Here is a 22,743-nt window from a genome sequence, read left to right on the forward strand (position 1 = left end):
AAGTGAAGTATACCCTTTGGGGAAATATTGTGTGCCAAACATAACTGCAATACTGATGAAACATATGGGAGACATGAGAAGGATTATCTTACAAATATTTCATAGGAGAGGCTATTACAAGAAGTTGGTAATGCAAGCCTCTAGGAAGATGGACCTCAAACCAACAGAGGATTGTTCTTTCCTATAAATCCATGATACCTAATAGTAAAGATTAGACAATGAGGTTTCAGAAGACCACAGAAAACAGCATTAACATTAATAAACATTGTAAAATACTTAACCTTAGAGTATAATTGCCAAATAAATAGGAATAACATTTCAGAAAACAGTGCCATTAAAAATATTTTTTGTGACTAGCCAATAGACTGAACTATGAACTTCTAATGGTCAGAAGAACTAGATTAAAGGATGCATATTCTAGTCCTCAAACATTTGTGTATATGCTCTTGAATGACCATATAAAATGCAATGTATCGGGAGTACAATCTTTCTGGTACACAAAAACATTTTGAAAATGTATGGGTGATTAAACATATAGATCAGGCAGATCCTATTGCCAGACATTTTGAGAGTATAATGCGAGTAATGTAAATGGATTTTGGCAGTGACACGATTAAGAATATCATATTCAGAGGAAATTGTGACAAGATAATAAGAAAGATGACATCTGGATAAATTCAGGATCAAAACAGAAACATTCAGGAGAATCCAATATGGAAGAGGAACTGATGGTACAAATTAGCTGTTTATGATAACTGGCTGTTTACTTAGAATGTTCTAACTGTCTTCTTAAACTTGCAAGTTAGCAGTAATATCTATTGAACGATTCAACAGTATGAATATCTATTGTTGAAGCCCATAGGGCCAAATTAAATTGCACAAAAAATGGCCATTGGTTTTTTGATCAGCATAACTCACTTGAATTTAATGTATATGTGAAAACCTAACTTTCTCCTTGGAGCACTAATATGTAATGAAAAGTTTGATAGAATTAACTTCCATTGTTGAAACCAATTCGGCCATTTGGAATTGCTCATAAAAAGAGCCTTTGATGTATTATTATAGTGCTGCTATGAAAGGACGTCTTATAAACGTGGGTGTTATATAAGTGTCTAATTGGTCAATACATAAATTGCACATATGTAAAAGGAAATGATCATTTACAAACAGCCCTGTGAAGTGACAATATGGCTGAAATGCATGTCTGTTTTCTCCTTCTTTTAAGATAAGCAGTATTGTAGTGTAGTTCCTATATCCCTGATAGGCTCTATGCATTGGAATAATATAAACTATAGTTTTGACATTGGACTGAGGTCAGTATGTCTCTATCGGGTACATTAAACTTAATTACTTGTGTGTGGCAGCTAACTCAGAGGTCACTAGAAACTTTCTCGAATGAACAAGAAGGTATTAGTTTCTGACAACCGCATAAACATGACAACTTTGTTTCCCTTAGAGTTGGAACAATATCTTCAGAGACGTGGAAAAAATAGATTACAGTTTCACTCAGTCAATCGTGCATGCTTCTTTTATACAGAGTTTTACAGAAATAGAGAGACGGGCGTTTCAATAAAAGGGTTTATTAAACAGTCTTCTTTCTCATGCAAGAGATATGAACTGCTACAATCGTAAGACAGAATGTGAAGAATAATGCTTACAGCGTTAACAGTAATATAAAAATATTCCATAATAGCATGGTCTGTGTCATGGCATATATAAAAATACATACATAAAAAACACAGGCAATAATTTTCAACCGGTGCTTCTAAATTAATCCTACCCCAGTGTACCTAACCTAAGTCTATACGAGGGAAGAAGTAGGTGCTGTTTTAGCTACAGTTTAGTTTAGTTGAATTGGGTGTCGCTGGTAATTTGGCTTGCCATATCGTAGTAGTAGGAGCAAAAATGGTATTCCTGCAATGAGTCCCAAAAGGAGGGGCAGTCTGCCAAACACATGCACAAAGTTTGGAATGATTCCGAGGACTGCTTGAAAAGGTGCTAACAGTCCGGAAAACACTGTCTTAAATACATGTACAATACCGCTCGTACCAGACATGTTTAAGATATGACCTAACATTTCTGAGAAATGTATAGGGCAGTTTGTATTCAAAAGGGCATGTATCTTGGCAGAAGTCCTTGTGACTTGTAGATCATAGGTCTCTTTGGCCGAGGTCAGTGGCACAGTTTTTTTCAAAAGAATGGTTTCATTCTACTTAGAGTATCAATTCTTATAGAAGAGATGTTCAGTGAAGGTTATAAAGGCAAATCCCCGGCTGTCTTGGTATGTGGAAACAATACTTGCATACAGCAAGTGACCCTGGATGAAACAGTCACTAGATATGGAATACCTGGCAACATGCCACAGCAGCTGTCATCGTTCAACATGAGGTAAATTCCATTTGAAAGTTGTTTAAAAATTGGATCAATCACTGCAGCTGGTGAACTTTGCAGGTGACTGGATAAGTTGTTAGGGGAACCATTGCAGGCCCGGTGTAAATTGATACCCTGACAAAGGAGAGAGTCGCTTAGTGCTTTTTCACAGTTTGAACAGCTAAGAAACACTTCACGTCCCCCACTTCAACATCTGTGTGTGTATGGTAAATCCCAGGATGTCTTGATGTATTCTTTACCCAACCTTTCATATTTGCCTGCTGGTATGTGTCTGAGGCAATACTGAAAATGGAAAATTGTAACCGGCAGAGTGATTGTTCCATGTATTATCCATTCAATAGTTTTTTTTGCCACTGTGAATGGTCATCTTTCCAGTTTTTCAATGCTCAGCACTATATAGTCTGCTCCCCTTTGTGCCAGTCTGATCTGTTTATCAGTGAGGTTGAATTCTGAAAACAGTGACGTGGTATTGATTGAAGAATTTCCTAAGGTCTGCTTGATCTTTAAGTAAAGATACGTGTTGTTTTACATCCTGTAGTGTAGCTTTTTGTAACCAATCCAGGCATAGCTTCCCTACACTGCATGTTTTTATTACCCCAGGATGCTGTCTTTGAAAATATCTCAAGTCTGGCCTAGTGACTTTGAAACCTTGAGTTTTGTTCAGTAATCGATCTTGACAGTTGTTTGTGTCTATGGGCCAGAGCAACCATTTGTTCCAATCTGGATCTCATCTGTTTAGATGCAAAATAATATATACGTCGAACTCCCCGGTGTAGAGTTATTACTCGCAGGTATAGGTATGGTTGGTGTGTTCATGTCCTTGTCTTGGCTAACCCAAGGCAAGACATTTGTTGGACAGTGTCATTCAAAAACATAATTTGCTCAGGGATGATACAGGCTCTAAACAAAGCTTCTACCCCAGACAGTTATTGCCTCAATGTTGTCTTTCCAAAAGTCTAAACTGTGTCTAGACAGTTGGGCATAAAAGGCTGCAGAACAAATCTGTTTTGTATAGGTTTCTTTCTCGTTCTGTTCACATTTTTGAAGTAAAATGTTTCTGCATTGAATACATTGAACCCTGAAAAATATGGAAACTTATTCACAAAAGTTTTTGAGCTACCCTTTGGAGGAGTAGGACACTGTTCCCATTGGTTATACATATATATATTTCTAGGCATTGCAGATTTGTGCAAGAAATGATGGCCATAATGGTTATAACAATACATTTGTTCATAGTCTGATGAACCCTCTAATTACTCATGATTTGTGAATACTGCAGACATCTCTAGATCAGTCATTATATTATTAACAGTCTTGAAGTCCCAATCATCAGAAAAGGTACTAGAGGTACTAAAGTCACTCAATGAAATCTTGAATAAGTGTGGAATCTTCAACAGGTCCAACAGGCCAAAAATGTCATATTCTGTTTTGTCCCAAACTATACCATCAGGTGTAGGAATGGCTGTGATGTTCAGTGCTGACAAGTCACTTTGTTCACAATGGGATGATTTGTGTGGCTTCAGAAGTAAGTTCACTTGTTTACTTGCTGTGTCCATTTTAACATATCTTCCATGTCTCAGCATACCCATATTACCAGAGCTAACCAAAGTAGAGGAAAAAATATTCCCAACACAATCCAAAGTTCATTCCATAGTAAAACCACATAAGTCTTTTCCAGGTGATGAAAAAAGTCTGTTGCTTGTTCTTTGAAAGCTCTTTTTGCTGGCATTGTTTCATGATCGCGGGGATCCCCAGAAAACGTATCAAAGTTAATGAAATAGCCAGAGGTAGTTCTATCAATGGTTGGAATTGCATCCGGATTTGTTGAAATCGCTGGAAGCACTTGATCACTTGTTACGTTTGTGTAGACAGGTATTTCAGGACGAACTGTTATTTGGGTCTCAAGAGGTACAAGTTCCATAGCTTTGTTGCTTAGCCCTTCGTTTCTCACTGCAGGTTTTTCAATTGTCATGAGTCTCTCAGTTTGAACCTCTTGGATTGTAGCTAGAGGAGTGCGTCTGCTACATTGGCGGAGTCCACTTGGCCTACTGCTTAGAGCACTTCCTGGCAAGTTGTTAAGAGCACGTTGAACCCCAATGAGATGTTTGACCCACCCGTCACCCAAATCTAATACTCTAGCTGTTATAGACTGCTTTATGTCCCGTTTCTTCTTTCCACAACAGAATTTCCCTCAGGATGGAATGGAAAAGAGTACCGCGATGCAACACCTAAACTGGCCATGGCTTCTTTGTAAGCTTGAAAGCTAAATGCAGTGCCCTGGTCAGAATGTAGCGTGCCTATTGCGTATGTGCCGATAAAGACTCGCAAATCTTTTATAACAGTTCGAGTGTCAGCCGAGCGCTGAGGCCAAATCCAAAGAAACCAGAAACACAAATCTACAGCGACCATGATATATTTATAGTTACCATCCCTTTGTAAGGGACCGCAGTGGTCCAGGTAAACTCACGCTAATGGTTTATCTAAGATTAACAGGGGCATCTGCGGGGGATGTTTCACAGTAGAGACTTTCATCTTCTGGCATTTTTCACAGTGCAGGACAGAGTTTCTGGTCTGTTTCCTAAAGCAGGACCACCAATACCTCTGTTTTAATAACAATACTGTGACAGAAACATCTGCATGAGCAGAGGCGAGCCCTTCATGTGCTGCTAGGATTAGTCCTAATCTATGTTCCATGTTTGGAATTACCCTATCCCCCACTCCAGGGATTCGAGCAAACAGAACACTGTTTGTAATGTATCAGTTATATATGAGTATTTGAGTGGAAACCCTTTAAGTAACGCTACACCAATGCCTTTGCTTGTAGCATTGACAGCCAGCATTATTTCACTGTCTATTTTTTTTTTTGAATGAGTGATTGCAGCTACGGAAGCCAATTGCACAGCCCCCTTCGTGGCTTCATAAGCTAATGAATTCCTTTCAACGTAAACGCCATCACGTTGATGACTCAGCATGTGCATCACGTGAGTGTATTGTAGTCCGTTTTGCAACTGAATTACTTGTTCCCAAAGCGTTTTATGCTTGATTGTGCTATAATTTGCATATTTGAACCCGTTGTGAAGCCAGTTCTGTAAATATTCATTATAGGATTGTACACAATAGAAAGAATCGCACACTATGAGTGTGAGCAATTCACAATCCGTGTGAGGAATTCACAATCCGGTGGAGTGGTGTGGCTCACTGGTTAGGGGCTGCAGACCCGTAAGCAGAGAACGGCCCGGGACCAGGGTTCAATCCCCGACACAGCAGCGTCATGGACCAGGGTCAAACGGACTCGATAATTCTCGCCTCAGTGCCAACTCTAACCAGGGAGCACACTCGGCAACTCTGGGCATTAAGCTTGCCTCATCTCTACAACGGCCCCCCACAGACGTCGGGGATGCCTGGTTTCACCTTGGAGATACCCAGAAAGGGACCATCTCACAGGGAAAACCAGGACGGGTTCCCCAGCGGTCTTCAGTGCCAGGATTCTCCTTGGAGTCACAGTGCACTTTACAAGTACACCCACACATTTACAAGTACACCCACATATTCTAGTGCCTTTATGAATGCTTGTAGTTCAGCTTGCTGAGCTGTACAATCTCCTAGAGATTGTGTTTTTGTGACCATAGGTCTGAATTTGCCATCAAGCATACGACCTTTAACGATCGTGAATGCCACACTATAAGCTTGTTTACCCTCCGAAGCGGGTTGTGCAGATCCATCAGTATAAATTATACATTCATACTGGTCTAGAGGCAGAATTTCAGTAGGCAGAGGACATTCTCATTCGTATTGCAGAAATGCTTGTGTTTTCAAATATGGATCAAAAATGTATTCAATATCAGTCGCAGCAAGAGAATTTACCCATTGTATCCATCTCAGATGTAATGCTTTAGCATTTGGAATGCTCACTTTAGTCACTGCCTCTAAGGCTGGTACATGAGTCATGACCATTATACGTTTCCCCTGTGCTAGGGCTCTCTCTTTTCCTACTGCGGTTTGAACTGCTGTCAGATTTTTTTCAGTAGAAGTGAATTTCATTTCTGGTTGTGTGTACAAATGTGATTTGTATGCAATTGGTACTTTTTCACCCTTAGTTAAGGTTAGCTAAGTTAAATAGGGGAATCCGCATTGACCCGGGATGATTCGGATCACTAAGTTGCGTACATTTACGCGTATTTGTAAATGTTTTGTTGCTAACATGTCTGTTTGTAGCAAACGCAACATTTCTGTGTGTTTTTATGTCCAATTTACTGTTTTAAAATCAGGTTTGATTAATTTGTAGAGAGGTTTAACCCTTTTTGCGTAGCTTAGAATGTAAGTTCTTCCAAAGTTCAGGAATCCTAGAATCAACTGTAGGTTTTTCAGTGTTTTTGGGGGTTGGAGCAGCTCACACTCTTCTAAAAAAGTTGGCTGCTAGGCTTTTGCCTTCACATGATAGTTCATATCCTAGAAAAAGGACATTGAGATGGGCAATTCTTGATTTTTTTAAATTGAATTTGTACCATTCAGAGGCAAAGCCCAGTGTAATGGTGTTCACCCTGTTCAAGGTCCTATCCAGGTCATCGTCTGTCAGACAATGCCTCGTCATCATAAGTTTGTAGTAACTCTGTAACCCTTGCTGAAAATAACCCAGGACTATTCTTGAATACTTGAGGGAGACAACAGAAATGAAGTTGTGTCCCTGGTATTGAGAAAGCATTCAAATACCCACTTTCAGGTGCAATGTTTTGACAAAAAAAAACATTTGAAATAACTTATGTAGTTTTATATTTTTTAGACACAATGTTATACATTAATGCTATACTGTGTGCATTTTGCACTGCAAATGTTTTGCAACAAGAGTTTAGATGTCTGTAATCCAATACTAGACGATATGTATTGTCTGGTTTGGAGACAGGCAACAAAGGATTGTTCATTGATGAGGTCGATATTTCAATCACCCCCTGGTATTCAAGTTGATCTAAAATCTCCCTGACCAGTTTTTGAGCGTCTTGCTTAACTGGGTACTGCCTTTGTGCAGTTGGTTGATTTTTTAACTGGATTTTATGGTGAAGAGAATCCTCATCCCATACTACATGATTTTTGTATAATGCTGGGGCTTGGGCAACTGCCCATTTCATGGCATAAGTATATTTTAAATGTACTGGAATATAGTTAGATAAGTCTGGCATAATGATGTCTTCGCCATGTGGGCACTCCCTGACAAATTCAGGTGGCCAGTCTTGTTCTACTAGAAGTATATCATACTCTTTAGAAAGTCGCTCCCAAAAGAGTGCTTTCACTTTTCTTGGTATGTTTCCCTCCATCCGGAGTGTTATTTTAAATAACTTATGTGGAGAACTAACGCTGGTGTCTGCAGTTTCAACTTAAATGTCTTCATTCAAGTCCACTGTCTCCAAAAGTCCCTTCAGGTTCTAGCGAGCTATTGTTACTTCTGCTGCGCTGTCCAACATTGTCTGAGCCCATTCTCCGTTCTTGAGTTGTGTCCTCAAGATCCTCCACATGTCTGATTTTAGACCTGCTACCTTCTTTTTGGTGTATTGAGGTTTTGGTTTGCTTTTCTGAATGTGTTGATCGTCTTTGGACTTCACGCATTCTTCCTTGTTCTCTGACCATCCTCTTCTTTCAGGTGTCTGTGACGAGATCTGAAAGGTACGAGAGGAACGTGTATCAGTATCTTGATACCTGTCAGGTTTTCTCAAATGATCCCTTTTCCTGATGTTGTACCTCCTTTCAGAGGGTTCCTTTTGAGGAGACCTACCTCGGGAATAAGAACGCTTCTCTTTGGAAAGTTGTTTGCTATTTTCCCACTTATTTTTAGAAGAAGTAGGAGTGTTTTTAGTAAAGACCTTTTCAGGACTTTCAGATAGTTGTGGTTTCACTGGTTTCTGACCCAAACTGTCTTTGCCTAATTCTTCATAGGATTTTTCAATTATTCTAGCTAGTTCTTTTGGTTGTTCTGTTACATCAAATTCCATTGATTTCTGGTGGATCGCCACTGATGCTGCTTCTCCTTTAATATTAGATAATATTTTTGATGAGACCTGGCTAAAAAATTTCAGGTCAGGTACTACCGCCATGGATGGAACACCATGTGTTTTAGTGTCGATTGCAGCGAAGACTGTACCTCCAAGTGGTGCAGTCTTCCAGATGAGGTGTGATCCCCATTGGTAAACAGATTGTTAAAATTCTGTGATTATCATGAGGGCTAGTATTAGGAAATACTACTTCGATTTGAGTAATTTTTTGAGCTATCAAGAATGGAATTTGTTCTTGTATTGCGGGTAATTCACCCATGACTGTGTGTAAAGTCTGTGCTGTAATTTTTGGGGTATTCCCCTGGTGAGAGGTTTGTTGTGGAATAACTATTGAAGGTTGGACTGTGAGAGTTTGCATGACATATTTAACCAATTGTCTAAAAATGTTGATTAACTCTTTGAGTTGAGTGAGTAATTCTACGCCTGACATGTTTTCAATGTCAGGATGAGGTGTATAGCCGGCTAAGACCGGCCATGTTGCTCCTGGTCTACCTAGTGGACCGAGCCTGGTAATGTGATTTAAATGTTTTATGGCACCTTTTAAACCAGAGATTATGCTCCTGGTATGTGAGTGGAATTTCAACATCCTTGAAAGGAGTATATTCCTCTGATGGCTCATCTTCTTTCTAGAATTGAAACATATTTGTTACTGGATTTGATTCAGGGAATACTATCCATGAGTAGAATACCTCTGTCTGGGGATATTCATGTGACTCTATCACAAATACTGCTCTACCACCCCTTGATGTTAGGCCATGTTTTATGAGTTTTAGATTGATGGTTCTCCTTAAATTTGGAGGAATGATTGTAGCATTCTCGTCAGTTTCTTGTAAACCTGTAAAGTTAAAAGCTAGTACGGCGTTGTTGCCTGTAGCTCCACTGCCTTCGGTGTTGTTGGCTTTGCAAGCCAATGTTTAATAAAAATTGAAGAGCAAGTTTCAAGGGGCAACGTTGAACAAACCAAAAAGCTAATACATAGGATTTTTCGTCCTACTCAGCTATAGAGGATATTATCCCTTACCCACTCCAGATGTCTATTGGAGTATTACGAGTAAAGGGGTCTCTCAGAAAAGCACGACTAAGTTACTTCAGTATCTAGCATTAAATTAGTGCCTTACAAAACCTTTGGGTGCCATGTAGTATAGTTCCTATCAGGTACATGCATCAAAGGATTTTGAGATCGCAAACGGTGCGAATCAGAAAAATCGTCCATTTGCGATTGCAAAATCTGCTTTTGGAATGTATGAAGGGTGAAGTCCCTCGCAATTTGAGAATTCCCAAATATTTGCGAATTCTCAAATTGTGATTGCATTTAAGGAATAACATTTTGCGATTCCTTAAATGCAATGCATGAAACTTAAAAAAATTGCGATTTCACAATTAGGGGGAGCAAATTACCGCGAGGTTGAACCTCATGGTAATTTGCGAAAACTTTGAAAAATGCACTTTTGTGCATTTTTCAAAGTTTCATGTTGTGCACACACATGCCCTAAGGACATGTGTGTGCACAACATATGTGCACAGATTGATTTCAGGGGTGCAACAGGGTGTCCTTTGGACACCTCTGCACCCTTGAAATCGCATTCTCAATTTGCGATTCGCTAATTGCTAATCGCAAATTGAGAATGTCTTCCCATTCATTCCTATGGGCGTCTAGGCCCATAGGATTGAATTGGGAGGTATTCCTTAATTGTGACTCGCAATTTGCGAATCGCAATTAAGGAATATTAAGACATCACAATTTATTTAGCAATTTCTGGATGCATTGCATTTTGCAATTCCTTAATTGCGATTCCTTATTTTTCGCAATTAAGGAATCGCAAAAAGCAATATTGATGCATGTACTTGTTAATCCCTGATAGGCTCTGCACATTGGAATAATATACACTATTGTTTTGACATAGGACTGAGGTCAGTATGTCTCTATCGAGTACATTCAACTTAATTACTTGTGTGTGCCAGCTAACGCAGAGGTCACTAGAAACTTTCTCGAATGAGCAAGAAGGGATTCGTTTCTGACAACCGCATAAACATGACAACTTTGTTTTCCCTTTGAGTCGGAAAAATATCTTACAGTTTCACTCAGTCAATCGTGCACGCTTAGTTTCTACAGAGTTGCACAGAAATAGAGAGACAGGCGTTTCAATATAAGGGTTTATTGAACGGTCTTCTTTCTCATGCAAGAGATATGAACTGCTACAATCTTAAGACAGAATTCAAAGTATAATGCGTACAGCGTTAACAGTAATATAACATAATACTGAAATAGTATGGTCTGTAGTTATGACATAGATAAAAATACATACATATATAACTCAGGCTAAAATACTCAACTGGTGCTTCGAAAATAATCCTACCCCAGTGTACTTAACCTAAGTCTAGTACGAGGGAAGGCGCTGTTTTAGCTATAGTTTAGTTTAGTTTAGTTGTGTCAAGAATTGGCCAAAGTTTATCTAGGTTCTAATCAGCTCCATACCTTAGAACAGAGGTCTTCAAACTTTTTGATGCCAGGACCCCCTTGTAAAACCTTTTTAGGCGTAAGGACCCCCTTCCGACAAAAGATTTTAGAAACTGGTACTCCTCATCATCAACCACTATCTACAACCATAAATGCGCCTGTTAGACCTCATCACATCCATCCATCCATCCATCCATCCATTCATCATCCACCCACACTTCCACACATCCATCCATCCTTCACCCATCCACCCTTTCATCCTTCCTTCCATCCATACATCCATCATCCATCCATCCTTTCATCCTTCCATCCATGCATCCATCCTTTACCTATCCACCCGTCCATCCATCCACCCATTATTCATCCACCCGCCTTTTCACACATCCATCAATCATTCATCCATGCAACCTTTTATCCATCCATACATCCATCCACCCTTTCATCCTTCCATCCATACATCCATCCTTTACCTATCCACCCGTCCATCCATCCACCTTTTCACACATCCATCATTCATCCATGCAACCTTTTATCCATCCTTCATCCATCCACCCTTTTATCCATCCTTCATCCATCCACCCTTTCATCCTTCCATCCATACATCATTCATCCATCCTTTCATTATTCCATCCATACATCCATCCACCCTTTCATCCATCCATACATCCATCCTTCATCCATCCACCCTTTCATCCATCCTCCATCCACCTTTTCACACATCCATCCATCCTTCATCCATCCATCCACCCTTTCATCTTTACATCCATCCACTCATCTTTACATCCATCCACTCATCTTTACATCCATCCACTCATCTTTACATCCATCCACTCATCTTTACATCCATCCACTCATCATTCATCCATCCACTCATCATTCATCCATCCACTCATCATTCATCCACCCACCTTTTCACACATCCATCCTTTCATCCTTACATCCATCCATCCTTCATCCATCCACCCTTTCATCTTTACATCCATCCACTCATCATTCATCCACCCACCTTTTCACACATCCATCCATCCTTTCATCCTTCCACCCATCCTTCATTCCATCCATACATCCATCCACCCACCCTTTCATCCTTCAATCCTTACATACATTCATCCTTCATCCATCCACCCTTTCATCCATCCATCCACCCACCATTCATGCAACCTTTTATCCATCCATCCTTCATCCATCCACCCTTTCATCCATCCATTCAACCTCCACCCACCCACCTTTTCACACACACACATATATATATACATACATACATACATACACACACATGTACACACACACACATACATGTATGCATGTGAACAACCCGAATGACAGAGTGCGGGCAGCTAATGTGCGTGTTTATTTAACACTTTTTTATGCACAAAATGCATCTTCCTGTCTAAAGCTACAAACATCATCAAATGCCAGTTTTGAATTCCGAACACAATTGCTGAAATTTCGCATAATTGTGGAAAGGAAGTTAAGCAGACTTTGAACACCCCCAGTTATAATGCGGAGAGGCTTGCAAAAGGACCACACATGTTTCACTCACCCCTTTTGAAGGTAATGTCATGCAACAGACAATCCAAAGGATGATTGAAAGGTTTTCTCCATGTCTGTTTGTTTCAAACGAGTGTTGTCATTCTCACACAGAACAGAAATCCCAATTATCATGCGGGCGGGGGCAAAAAATCACGGACAGCGGAGTGCTGGCAGGGGGAGGGTGGTGCGAAATCCATCCAAGGACAGCAGAATGCGGGCAGGGGTGTGCGAAAATGCACAGACAACGGAGTGCGAGGGGGGGTGGGACCCAGGAGAGGTGGCAGAAAGCAGGCGAGACCAGCAGCCACCATTCCACTGGCACACTAAGATACCTACAGGTTAAACTAGCGCTATATAAAACCTTACAAATTAAAATAAACTCCACAGCAAAGTCCATTGAACTCAAAGGGCTACAGCCTCCTCCCCCAGCCCCCCCAGCTCGTGTATGTGAGCCCTGCTGAAACAGCCTCAGGGATATATACAAAGGCACACCAGAGTACTTCACAGGTCTTCAAAAGACCTTTACTTGTTAATGAGGCTTTAATGTTTTTCACACCTTGGTGTGAATAAGGCCTCCGCCGTGAGCACCTTCAATCAGCCCGACGCCAGGAACTGCACTCTGACAGAATCGGCGACCCCCTTCCTAGGACTCCACGACCCCCCTGGGGGTCGCGCCCCACAGATTGAAGACCTCTGCCTTAGAATGAGAGAGGTTGGTATCTCTTTACCAGGACTCGATCTCTAACACCCCGCAAAGAGAATCAGAAACACTGGAGCTGGATTCTCGGCGAGGAGGATGACAGTGTCTGGTCAGTGCGTCAGTTGGGGAGTTGACTTCCTTCAGGACTTGCTGTAGCAAGCTGCGTCGTGCAAGTAGGTAGCTGAACGGACTGTGCCTTACCATAGCAAGTGAAGGTATATTTATACCTTGAAGGTGTTTAGAAATGCCTGTATTGATGTACAAGTTGGGCATAAGAACATCATGAATGAACCCCTAAGCATTAGATGTTCATGTATAATAAATGAGTTCTTGGAGAAATCAATATCCAGGCAAGGGGAAGTCCTAAAGGCCTAAGAGTTTGGTTTTCCAAGAACTCGTTGTGAGGAAGAGGATCGGATGTAGTTGACCATGCCTGTATTTGGTTAGCATGAGCATTGCCTAAATAGGGCTTAATTTCTATGCCTAAATAAGGGCAAAGTGAATTGTACCTATATAACGGCATATATCGGGAAATCTATATACGGTATCTAAATCAACACACAACAGTATATACATATTGGTATATTGTTCTAGATTTATGGAATGTATATGATAATGCTAGAGGTCTGATGTCTACCTATATGCTGGGATGTGTATTTGTTTTGAGGAGTGATAAGCAGGCATTTTACCCTGATTAGTTGTTCATACATGCGCTTACAAATTGTTCACAACCACAATGCAGTAAACGAGGTGGAACCTATATATCTCTAAAGTGTTCATTCTTCTCTTTGCTTGTTCATTGTCAAAATGGGTTCTTGCACCAATGTTGTGATAGATGGACATGATCACAAAATGCAAGCAGACATGTTCATCAATGATTTAAATTGTAATTGATGATTTCAAACTCTAGTTCTATATGTGGTTTGATTTAAAGACGGTTTGTATGTTGCTTTACTTCTCAATTTAGGGAGCTGGGAGAAAAAGACTGAACTATTTACCATCTGTGATTGAACTCTCATTAAGTTAAACAATCTATTATCAAAAAACTAAAAGTAAGTTCATGTGAGAACTCTTGATATTTCTAATGGTAGCTTGGCATGGGGAACAGGCTACTCTCAGAATAGAAATATGAGTGTAAAGTATCTTAACCCAATATCAGGAAAACAGAAAGGATGAAAAATGCAATGATTGAAACAACATTGAAAAGACAACAATCTGGTGTGAAGATCGGTAGCTATCTAATTAAAAACAAAAGTGAACCTGTCAATAAAAGAAATGGGAACCCTCTATATCAGTCTGCTGCTTTCGGCTAAGTTTGCATTGTAGTAATACCACACTCATAAGTGTGTGGGTCAGATAAAGCCTAGTTGTTCACCCTTATCAACTGCTTTACCTTCTGGATTAGCCAAAAAAACAAAATGCACAACCATTCAGTCAAGCAAGGTAGGATGCTGTGTAGCATATGAGGCTGGTTTACATACAATCTGAGGTTGTGGGCAAATTTGGGTTCCCACTAAATCCTTGACCTTTTGTGCTGCTATAAACTTCAAATGGAGAAAAAATTGAAAATGCCTATGTTATTGCATTACTGGGTAACATGCTTAGGTCACCATGACTAATTTTAGATACTTGGCTTCTCTAGCCCTACAAAAGCCTAAAAGTTCATGGGAAAAAGCTCCCTATTAGATGAAGTTTCAAACGTCGCCCTCTGGGAGTAAAACTAGTTTGGGTAGTCTCAACGCCTTGTCTCCTGAAGTCCAAAATGTGATTTCAAAGACCCAATGCTGAATTTATCATTTCCAGTCATGTCTACAATTCTCAAACTCTAAAGAACAAGCCCCAGAATTCCATGTCACAAATACAGGGAAAGAGGTCTCACAACAACTTTCTTCAGCAAGAGCTTCTGCTCCAGTTCCACTGGCCTGCTGGTTCCTTTTCCAAAGTGCCCTTACTTCTTTATCACCGTGGGAACTTTGAAGAGTCCAGCTCTTCTGTTATCTTAGACTTGTGTTTAACTTTGTGAATTCAAGAGAAAACAGTGATTACCCATTCATACCCAAGGTGACAAGCATATCAAAGTTTATTCTCTTCTTCATCAGGTTCCATCAGAAATCTGATTTCCGAGTCTTGAGAGCCCCAGTTCATTGGATTAACATACAAGCGGGTGGAATAAACCAACCCTGATCCTGGAATATTTCCCATGCTGTCCACACACAGGGATCTCAACACTTCCTTTGGCTTTACACTTCCAGAAAGCACCATTTCAAAAGAGTAGAATGAACCTCAAGTCTGCTCAGGTTTAAGGGATTCATGAGCCTATCCCTGAAGCATGGTCATTGTTATTGTGTCTCAGATCTCAACCTTTTGACATCAAAGGGATCCACATCTAAATGGTCACCAATGTCCCTAGCTCCAAGGATCTGGTGTGGTTGTAGGAAGGCCTATCTCACAGGCCTTTTCTCTCTGTGCTTAATCTTTGACATTTTAAAGAGGATGACAGGCGGTCCTGCCTGCATTCCTCTGTGACACCTGCTCCAAATTTCCTCTCTTCCACTCTACCTTTTCCAACTATCTTATATGTACAGAGCATGTGTTTCACTGATGCTCCTCCGATTTGTAGAATATCTCATGGTGTGTGAACTTCAAAGGGCTAACAATGTCTCAGCAAAAAGCAAGCACGGAGAGTAATGCATGGAATTGCTAGTAGAGTTCACTGCCTGGGTTTTGGTAAACCTTCCAAGATTGATTTAGCTATACTAAGGGAATCTGAAAATTAGGATGCCCACTATTCCTATTTTGAGGGCATTGAAGTGGAAGCAGGAATAGACTGTGAAATTTTAGAAAGGATTATCTCTCTTCTAAGACATTCTAGTGAGCTGGATATAGCTGCATGCTCAAGCTGCTTGCCCTACAGAAAATTTGAAATTGAAACAAGGTTGGCTCTCATACTTGAGCAAAGAGACCTGCTACCAAGCTGAACCTTGAAGAAGCCTTCATCTCACTGGAATCTCTGCATCCAGAACTTGACTGAAGAAGTGCTGTGAGTTAATTTGCTGAGCAGGCTTAATACAGTCAATTTGGGGGAGAGGAGGTGGCCTAACGGCTTGGGTGGTTGACCGCGAATCTGGGGAACTGGGTTTGAGACTCGGCAAGGACGAGCAACATCCAGTGATTCTGGGAAAATCACTTAATCTCCCATGCCTAACAAAAAAGTATGTGTCCTCATGTAACGCAACTGGTACTCATGTAAAGCGATCCGATATCCGATACCTTCTGGTCAAGTTCGCTCTATATAAAACTCTGTAAAAAAAGCAGTTTCTGTAATAAACAGTGTGCTTTGGGTGTCCAGAAACCGTTAGCTCCTGGAAGGTACATTCTTGGAGAAGGTTCTATGTTCCTAGAGGAACTCTTTTACTCCTGGAGAATTCCCTTTTGATAGAAAGCTCTCGGAATTCTAATTGAATGTGTACCATTGTGTTTAAAGACATGGTCTGCTGTAGTCTACAGGCACTGGCTGCAGTGTCACCTATAATGTGACTAGATTTAAGACAGTCCAGACACAGAAGTAGCCTATTTGGAAGAGTCTCATATATCTGGGCTACTGGGAGGTCATTGTGGATGTGATTCCCATGGCAAAAAACCTTTGAAGCACTCAAAAAGATTGGGAACCAGAGATGAGTAGATAAGTTACCTCTAATAATGACTGCCTAAAAGCTCATGAATGGTGTGCTAGCCTATATATCAAATGACTGAGAAATCTCCGCACAGAAGCAGCCTGCAGCCTGTAGAACCCAGGTACTTTTTATTTCATTTCCTTAGCCTGAACTTCTGGGCCATACTTAAAAAAAATGTACACAATGCAATGCAGAAAGACAACTTGCTGTGCTGCGTGAAAGGGTAGGCATGCGCCGTATTTACCATTATATGGCACATTCCTGTCATTTCCTAGTGTGGTGCACTTTTGACTGCCTAGGGCCAATGCAGGTACCCTTGCATTATGCAGGAAGGATTGCCTTTGTGCAGGAAGAGACACCTTTCTGCATAAAAGCAATCTTCAGAGGCATTTTCTTCTTTCTATAAAGAGGAAACAAAGAGGAGGAATAAAGATATTTCACCTCAAAGCGTCTCTGGTGAGAGTTATACAATTCTGACTCATTCCCACGACTGCCAATATTGGTAAATCTGGGAATGTGCCAGAATCCATGGGTGGATGCGTAGGAACACCCACTCTCCACCAATGGATGACCGTCCTGCTGCAAACAACTCAAGGCAGGTATTTGCTCTACTTTGTGTTACTCTACATTTATCAAGCTACTCAAGGCCACGTAAGGTATGCTTGCAAAGATTAATAAATATCATTTAGGTTTTGCATCGCACTTGCAACCCTTGCAAGGCACAAAGGTGACACAAAAAGTTGATCAATTTACCCCAATGTGTATTCTATCCAGCTGGGATTATCTAATGAATTATTTTAGTTTATAAAAAAGGTATGCTGTTTTGTGATTCCTCCTATGTCTATAGAGATTCTGTTTGCTTTCTATTGTTACTATTGATCCCTGAATCAATCTTATTATTTGTATTTAATGTTTTCTTTCAGTTTAACTGTATGACTGATTCCTTTATTTTGTAGACTGTCATGCTGTTATTAAAGTGATTTGCCTGGTGAACCACGAGATCCCGGCATGCTTTGAGGGGTATGAAAAATAAGGAGCATTTTAGGCAAAAGGGACCTGCTACCTCCTGCGGAAAAAGCCCAGTAATATGTGTCCTGATTTGCACAGGAATATCATCACTGGTTTCACCAACTAATGGCGAACATGTCGGTTATTGCAAATATTATGAACAGAATTTACCAGAAGGGAACGTTTGCTGAGATGCTCGCAGTTTGCTTCCTCCCTGCATTGTAGTCATCGTTTGTTGGTTGTTACACATCACACATGCATGCATTTCCTTTCAAATTGATTTGCATAAATAATCCAAAGTTTTATCCCACAGGACTGGGTTAGCCACATTACAGCTTTGGTGGACATGCATAGTTGTCTATTTAGTGGTCCCATCCGGGGAGTGGGAACTTCAACACACTTGTAAGCCCTAGCAATTCCAACACAAAAGACACGATTAGAAGCATATCTACTATCATAATTCGGGCACAGTAAGCTGTTTTTTGTAGCTCTTTTCCCTCTGGTTTCTTCTTATTTGTCTCTCACATTTACAAATAACCTTTTTTGCCAGCAACTCATGTATTATAAACTACACTTACCCAAAAATGTCTATCTCTGCCAAATCTTACCATCCAAGTCTTACAGTTCATATATTCTTTAGTTGCTCAATATTTCCCACACACAGAGAGTTCTTCATATTCATTTTGAAACTGAAACTCTTTGTTTATTTAGACCGTAATCTTTAAACACAAAGGGAAACCACAATAAATAAATTACAATTCGACTCGTTAAAACTTTCTTACAATAAAATTCATGCTAAAAAGTATGGTAGCCACAACCTTTCCCAGATAGCAGCAACCTTTAACCCAAAGAAATTCAATATTATATACATTAATCTAGATGACAATAAAATGTGTTAGAAATACATTATCAATTGTATACATATAAAAATATATCTACTTCCTTTCCACAATAGCAGCAACATTTCGACTAGTTCAATAGTGTGTACATTAGTCTGAGATATTTTGCGTAAGCTGAATGAGGGAATATTAGAAAGGAATTTTAGAAAGAGGGATAGAATTGCTAACCCCCCTTCAGTTTATCCCTTAAGAAATTGTGTGTGCCTTTCATATAATTCCCCAATACAATGGCAATGTCAAGATTTTCCATTTCTATAAGCATAACTATGCTTGAGCATGTGACCTTATTCCATATTTTAAGAAGATTGGGCGTAAAGAAAATTCCTCAAACCCAATACCACAAGGCAGTCTACCAATATGTGCAGAACATCATTATTAGTTCCAAGCCGACATTTACAAATTCCATCAGTATGTATCATTTCAGCCTTTGTTTATCCCTCTGTCAACCACGGGTTAATACCAATTCGTACTCTCAGTAATTCGGCAAGGTGTTCAGGTACGGGTACCATGATTCCTTTACCCATGAGTTTTTTATACCTTGCACTGATTTTTTCATACTCAGATATTCCAAATCATTTTTCCACGACTGTTCTTGACCTTGAAGCCAGTGAGTGATGAATTAGTCCCACCTTTAATCTATCCGCTATAGGCAGGAGTTTCTTTCTTGCTTCCCTAGCCCACTTTAGACTGGTATTTTAGATCTCCTCCCTGCACCATTTGGGAGACCTTGGGAGACCTTCTTCACAACCCCTGGGTCCTGATATTTCCAAAATCTTAACAGAGACATTTGGATCTGAATGCCCCAAGCTGTTGTTCCTGTCTCCATTCTAACTACCTGGATCATTGCAAATCTTGGTAGAGACAGTAAGGTTTTTAGTATCTTCCCTTCTTCCTGGTCCCATCTGCATTTACCGCTTAGGTATAGGACTTCTGCCCCATACAATATCTGCGGAGGGATCATTGCTTCAAATGATTTTAGCATTGGCCTGTGGGACATATCTCCATATTCCTTATTAGGGGCCAGATGTAGCTGGCCCATTCCGGTCGTAACGGCCGAAATTAACGAATTTCGTCGGTTACTGACCGGTAATAGGCATTTCTTATGTAGGGGGCCGAAATTAAGGATTCGGTCATTTACCGAATCGGTAATTTAAGGCATCGCTAAAATTCCAATTTCCTAAATACCGATTCGGTAAATTACCAAATTCCTAATGTAGGGAGCACTTAAATGAGTGCTTATCCCATGTTAGGATTCGTTATTTACCACCAACTACAAGTTGGTGGTAAATAACGCAAAAACAAAACAAAAAGCAATTTATTGCAAATTGCTTCAGTGCCATGTTGCAGACATACATGCCCTTAGGGCATGTATGTCTGCAACATGTGCACCCATAAACAATTGAGGGGTGCAACAGGGTGTCAAAGTGACACCCTGCCACCCTTCAATGTTTTCCCTCTTTTACTGAATCGGTATTTACCGATTCAGTAATTGACATTCCTTCCTATGGTCTTCCAGGCCCATCTTAACGATTCGGTAATTTTTACCGAATTTTTAGCTACATAGCATTTATCGATTCGTAAATATCGAATCGGTAAAATTCGGTATTTACGAATCGGTAAATACTATTTACCTACATCTAGCCCTTGATGTTTTCAGCCCACAAATTGAAGAGAAAGCTTTTGCTTTTTGGGATTCTAAGTTCTAGGCGGGTACACCTTTTTAGGGCACTATCAAACCAGAGACCCAAGTATTTATATTCTTTTACAATCTCCAGTTTCGTTTGTCCTAAAAACCAGCTAAAATTGTTATCTCTTTTACCAAAGCATAACATTTTCGTTTTATCCATAATTTCAACTAGGAACTTTGCCTCACAATATTCTCTAAAAACATTTAATTTTCTTTGGAGCCCAAGTTCAGTCTGATCAGCATGCCACTTTATTTCCGCTCATTCTAGGGCAAGCACTTCTTTCCACTTCTAATATTGCTGGTAGGTAGGCCAAGAATAAGGAAAGTTGCAGGGGAGCAAGAACTCAGCCCTGCCTTAGCCCGTTCCCTACCGCTATTTTTATACGTCAGTGACCCTTGCGTATCCTTAATTACCTGGGTCCAATTTCCTCTATGTAATTCCTTTAGGATGGCCAATAAACCCTCTTGTATACCATACCTAGTGAAACATTCCCATAGGCACTTGCGATTCACTGAGTCAAAAGTCAACGAAGCAGCAATACAATTTCCCCTTTTGCTCTATTGACTTCCGGGCAAGTGCCCAAGGGGCAAAGCAGTGGTCTATTGTAGAATGGCCTTCTTTGAATCCCTCTGTTCTACCGGTACAATTGAAACCTGTTCCGCCCAAGCTTTCAACTTTCCTAATAATATTTTTGTAAATGTTTTTTTCCCCAATATCTAACAAGTCTATCAATCTGTAGTTCTTTGGGGCGTCCATATCTCCTTTCTTAATGATTTCAAACAACAATGGTCCCATGCATAATTTATGAACAGAAAAATAAACATAGACAAGATTGATCTATATTGGTTTTGACATGTCCAGCCGAACAGAGGTCACAATCTTTACTGGATCAATAAAAATAGAAAAAAAAATTCCTTCAACAATTCACCGTAGTGGGGCACAAGCCTGCACCCAAACACATACAGATAATCGCCGTTTACAGAAGAAAGGAACATAGCGGGGCTATTGTGCAAAAAACTGAGGGTTTCTGTGAATTACAGTAAGATTGAGAATCCAAAAAGCACCTTTACACATTCATAGTACAAATTATACGATCTGTATTGGGTGCACATATAGGTCGACGGTGTTTCGATCCCGCTAAGTAATCATGGGGATCATCATCAGGACAATTGAATGAAGCCTAATAATTGTTAGCCTCTATTGCCTAAGAAGATGGGAAGAAAGGAAAAAAGGTTTGGTAAGAGAAGGAATATCAAGCGCCAGGTGACGTGGATAATGAGGATTCATGCTACGACAAGGTGGTGGGGAGGAATTGATGAAACAGTGTCTATGAAGGAGGTTGTTTAGGATCCTCGAGTATTAAGGACCAGAGTGTGTGGACAACGCAGGTTAAAAGTCTAAGCAGTGTGGGGGGATTAAAATACGCGGAATAAGTGAGCAGCGCAAGTGTGTGAAGGAATCACCAGAATAGATGGACTTGGACCGGTGCTAGTGTCAGCGAATTAAAACCGAAGGACGTGAGGGAGTGCCAAGTTATACACATTCCGTTAAGAAAACAATACGCGGTATAAGTGACTGGCGCAAGGTATGAAGGAAAAACCAGGATTGATGGACTGGAACCAGTGTTAGTGTCGGCAACTTAGCCCGAGGGACGTGAGGGAGTGTTAAGTCATACCCGCTCCTTAGTGGTAGTTTTAAAAGATTCAGATACATGCGATGGAGCAAGCAAGGTCACAGGCGCAGTGAAGGCTTAATTAAAACCGGTAGTCATGAGACTAAAATTGTCATGCTAAATAACATCGAGGCAGTGACTAGTGGGCTGTGATTACGGCTCGGTGATAAGAAAGTGCCGTGGGTCGGGGCTTACCTCAGAAGCAATAACTGGCAAACTCGTTAATGCGAGTAGGGAAATTAGGTGAAGCTGCCCTGGGGAGGGAATAAAAGGTCATTAGGCGGGACTCGCCGTGGAATGAAAGCTAAGGGGTGGTATCTAGCACAGTGGAAATGACTTACCAGTTACGGGGGCTTTGTCAATGACGCATCAGCTCGATCGCGTAATATATGGAAAGGGCCCCTGGGGAAGAAAGCGGGCAGTTAGGGGCAGGTCCAATCTGGGGTACGTACTTAAGTACGATCACGATCGGGACAAGACTGCTGGCGCTTACCGGGTCAGTCGGGGTGTGTTCCTCTCTGAGAATGCAGTCGCGTTTCTCGAGATGGAATTCTACCATAAGTAAGGACCGCTCTGATAGGCTGGAGCAGGGCATGAAAATGGAGAAAGGACATCCCCGGGACAGACATGGCATCCATCTTGGAAGGTTCCCTCTGCAGGGTTGGGATTGGGCATTGTA

Source organism: Lissotriton vulgaris, chromosome 6, assembly GCF_964263255.1.
Source record: "Lissotriton vulgaris chromosome 6, aLisVul1.2, whole genome shotgun sequence".
Classification (NCBI taxonomy): Eukaryota; Metazoa; Chordata; class Amphibia; order Caudata; family Salamandridae; genus Lissotriton; species Lissotriton vulgaris.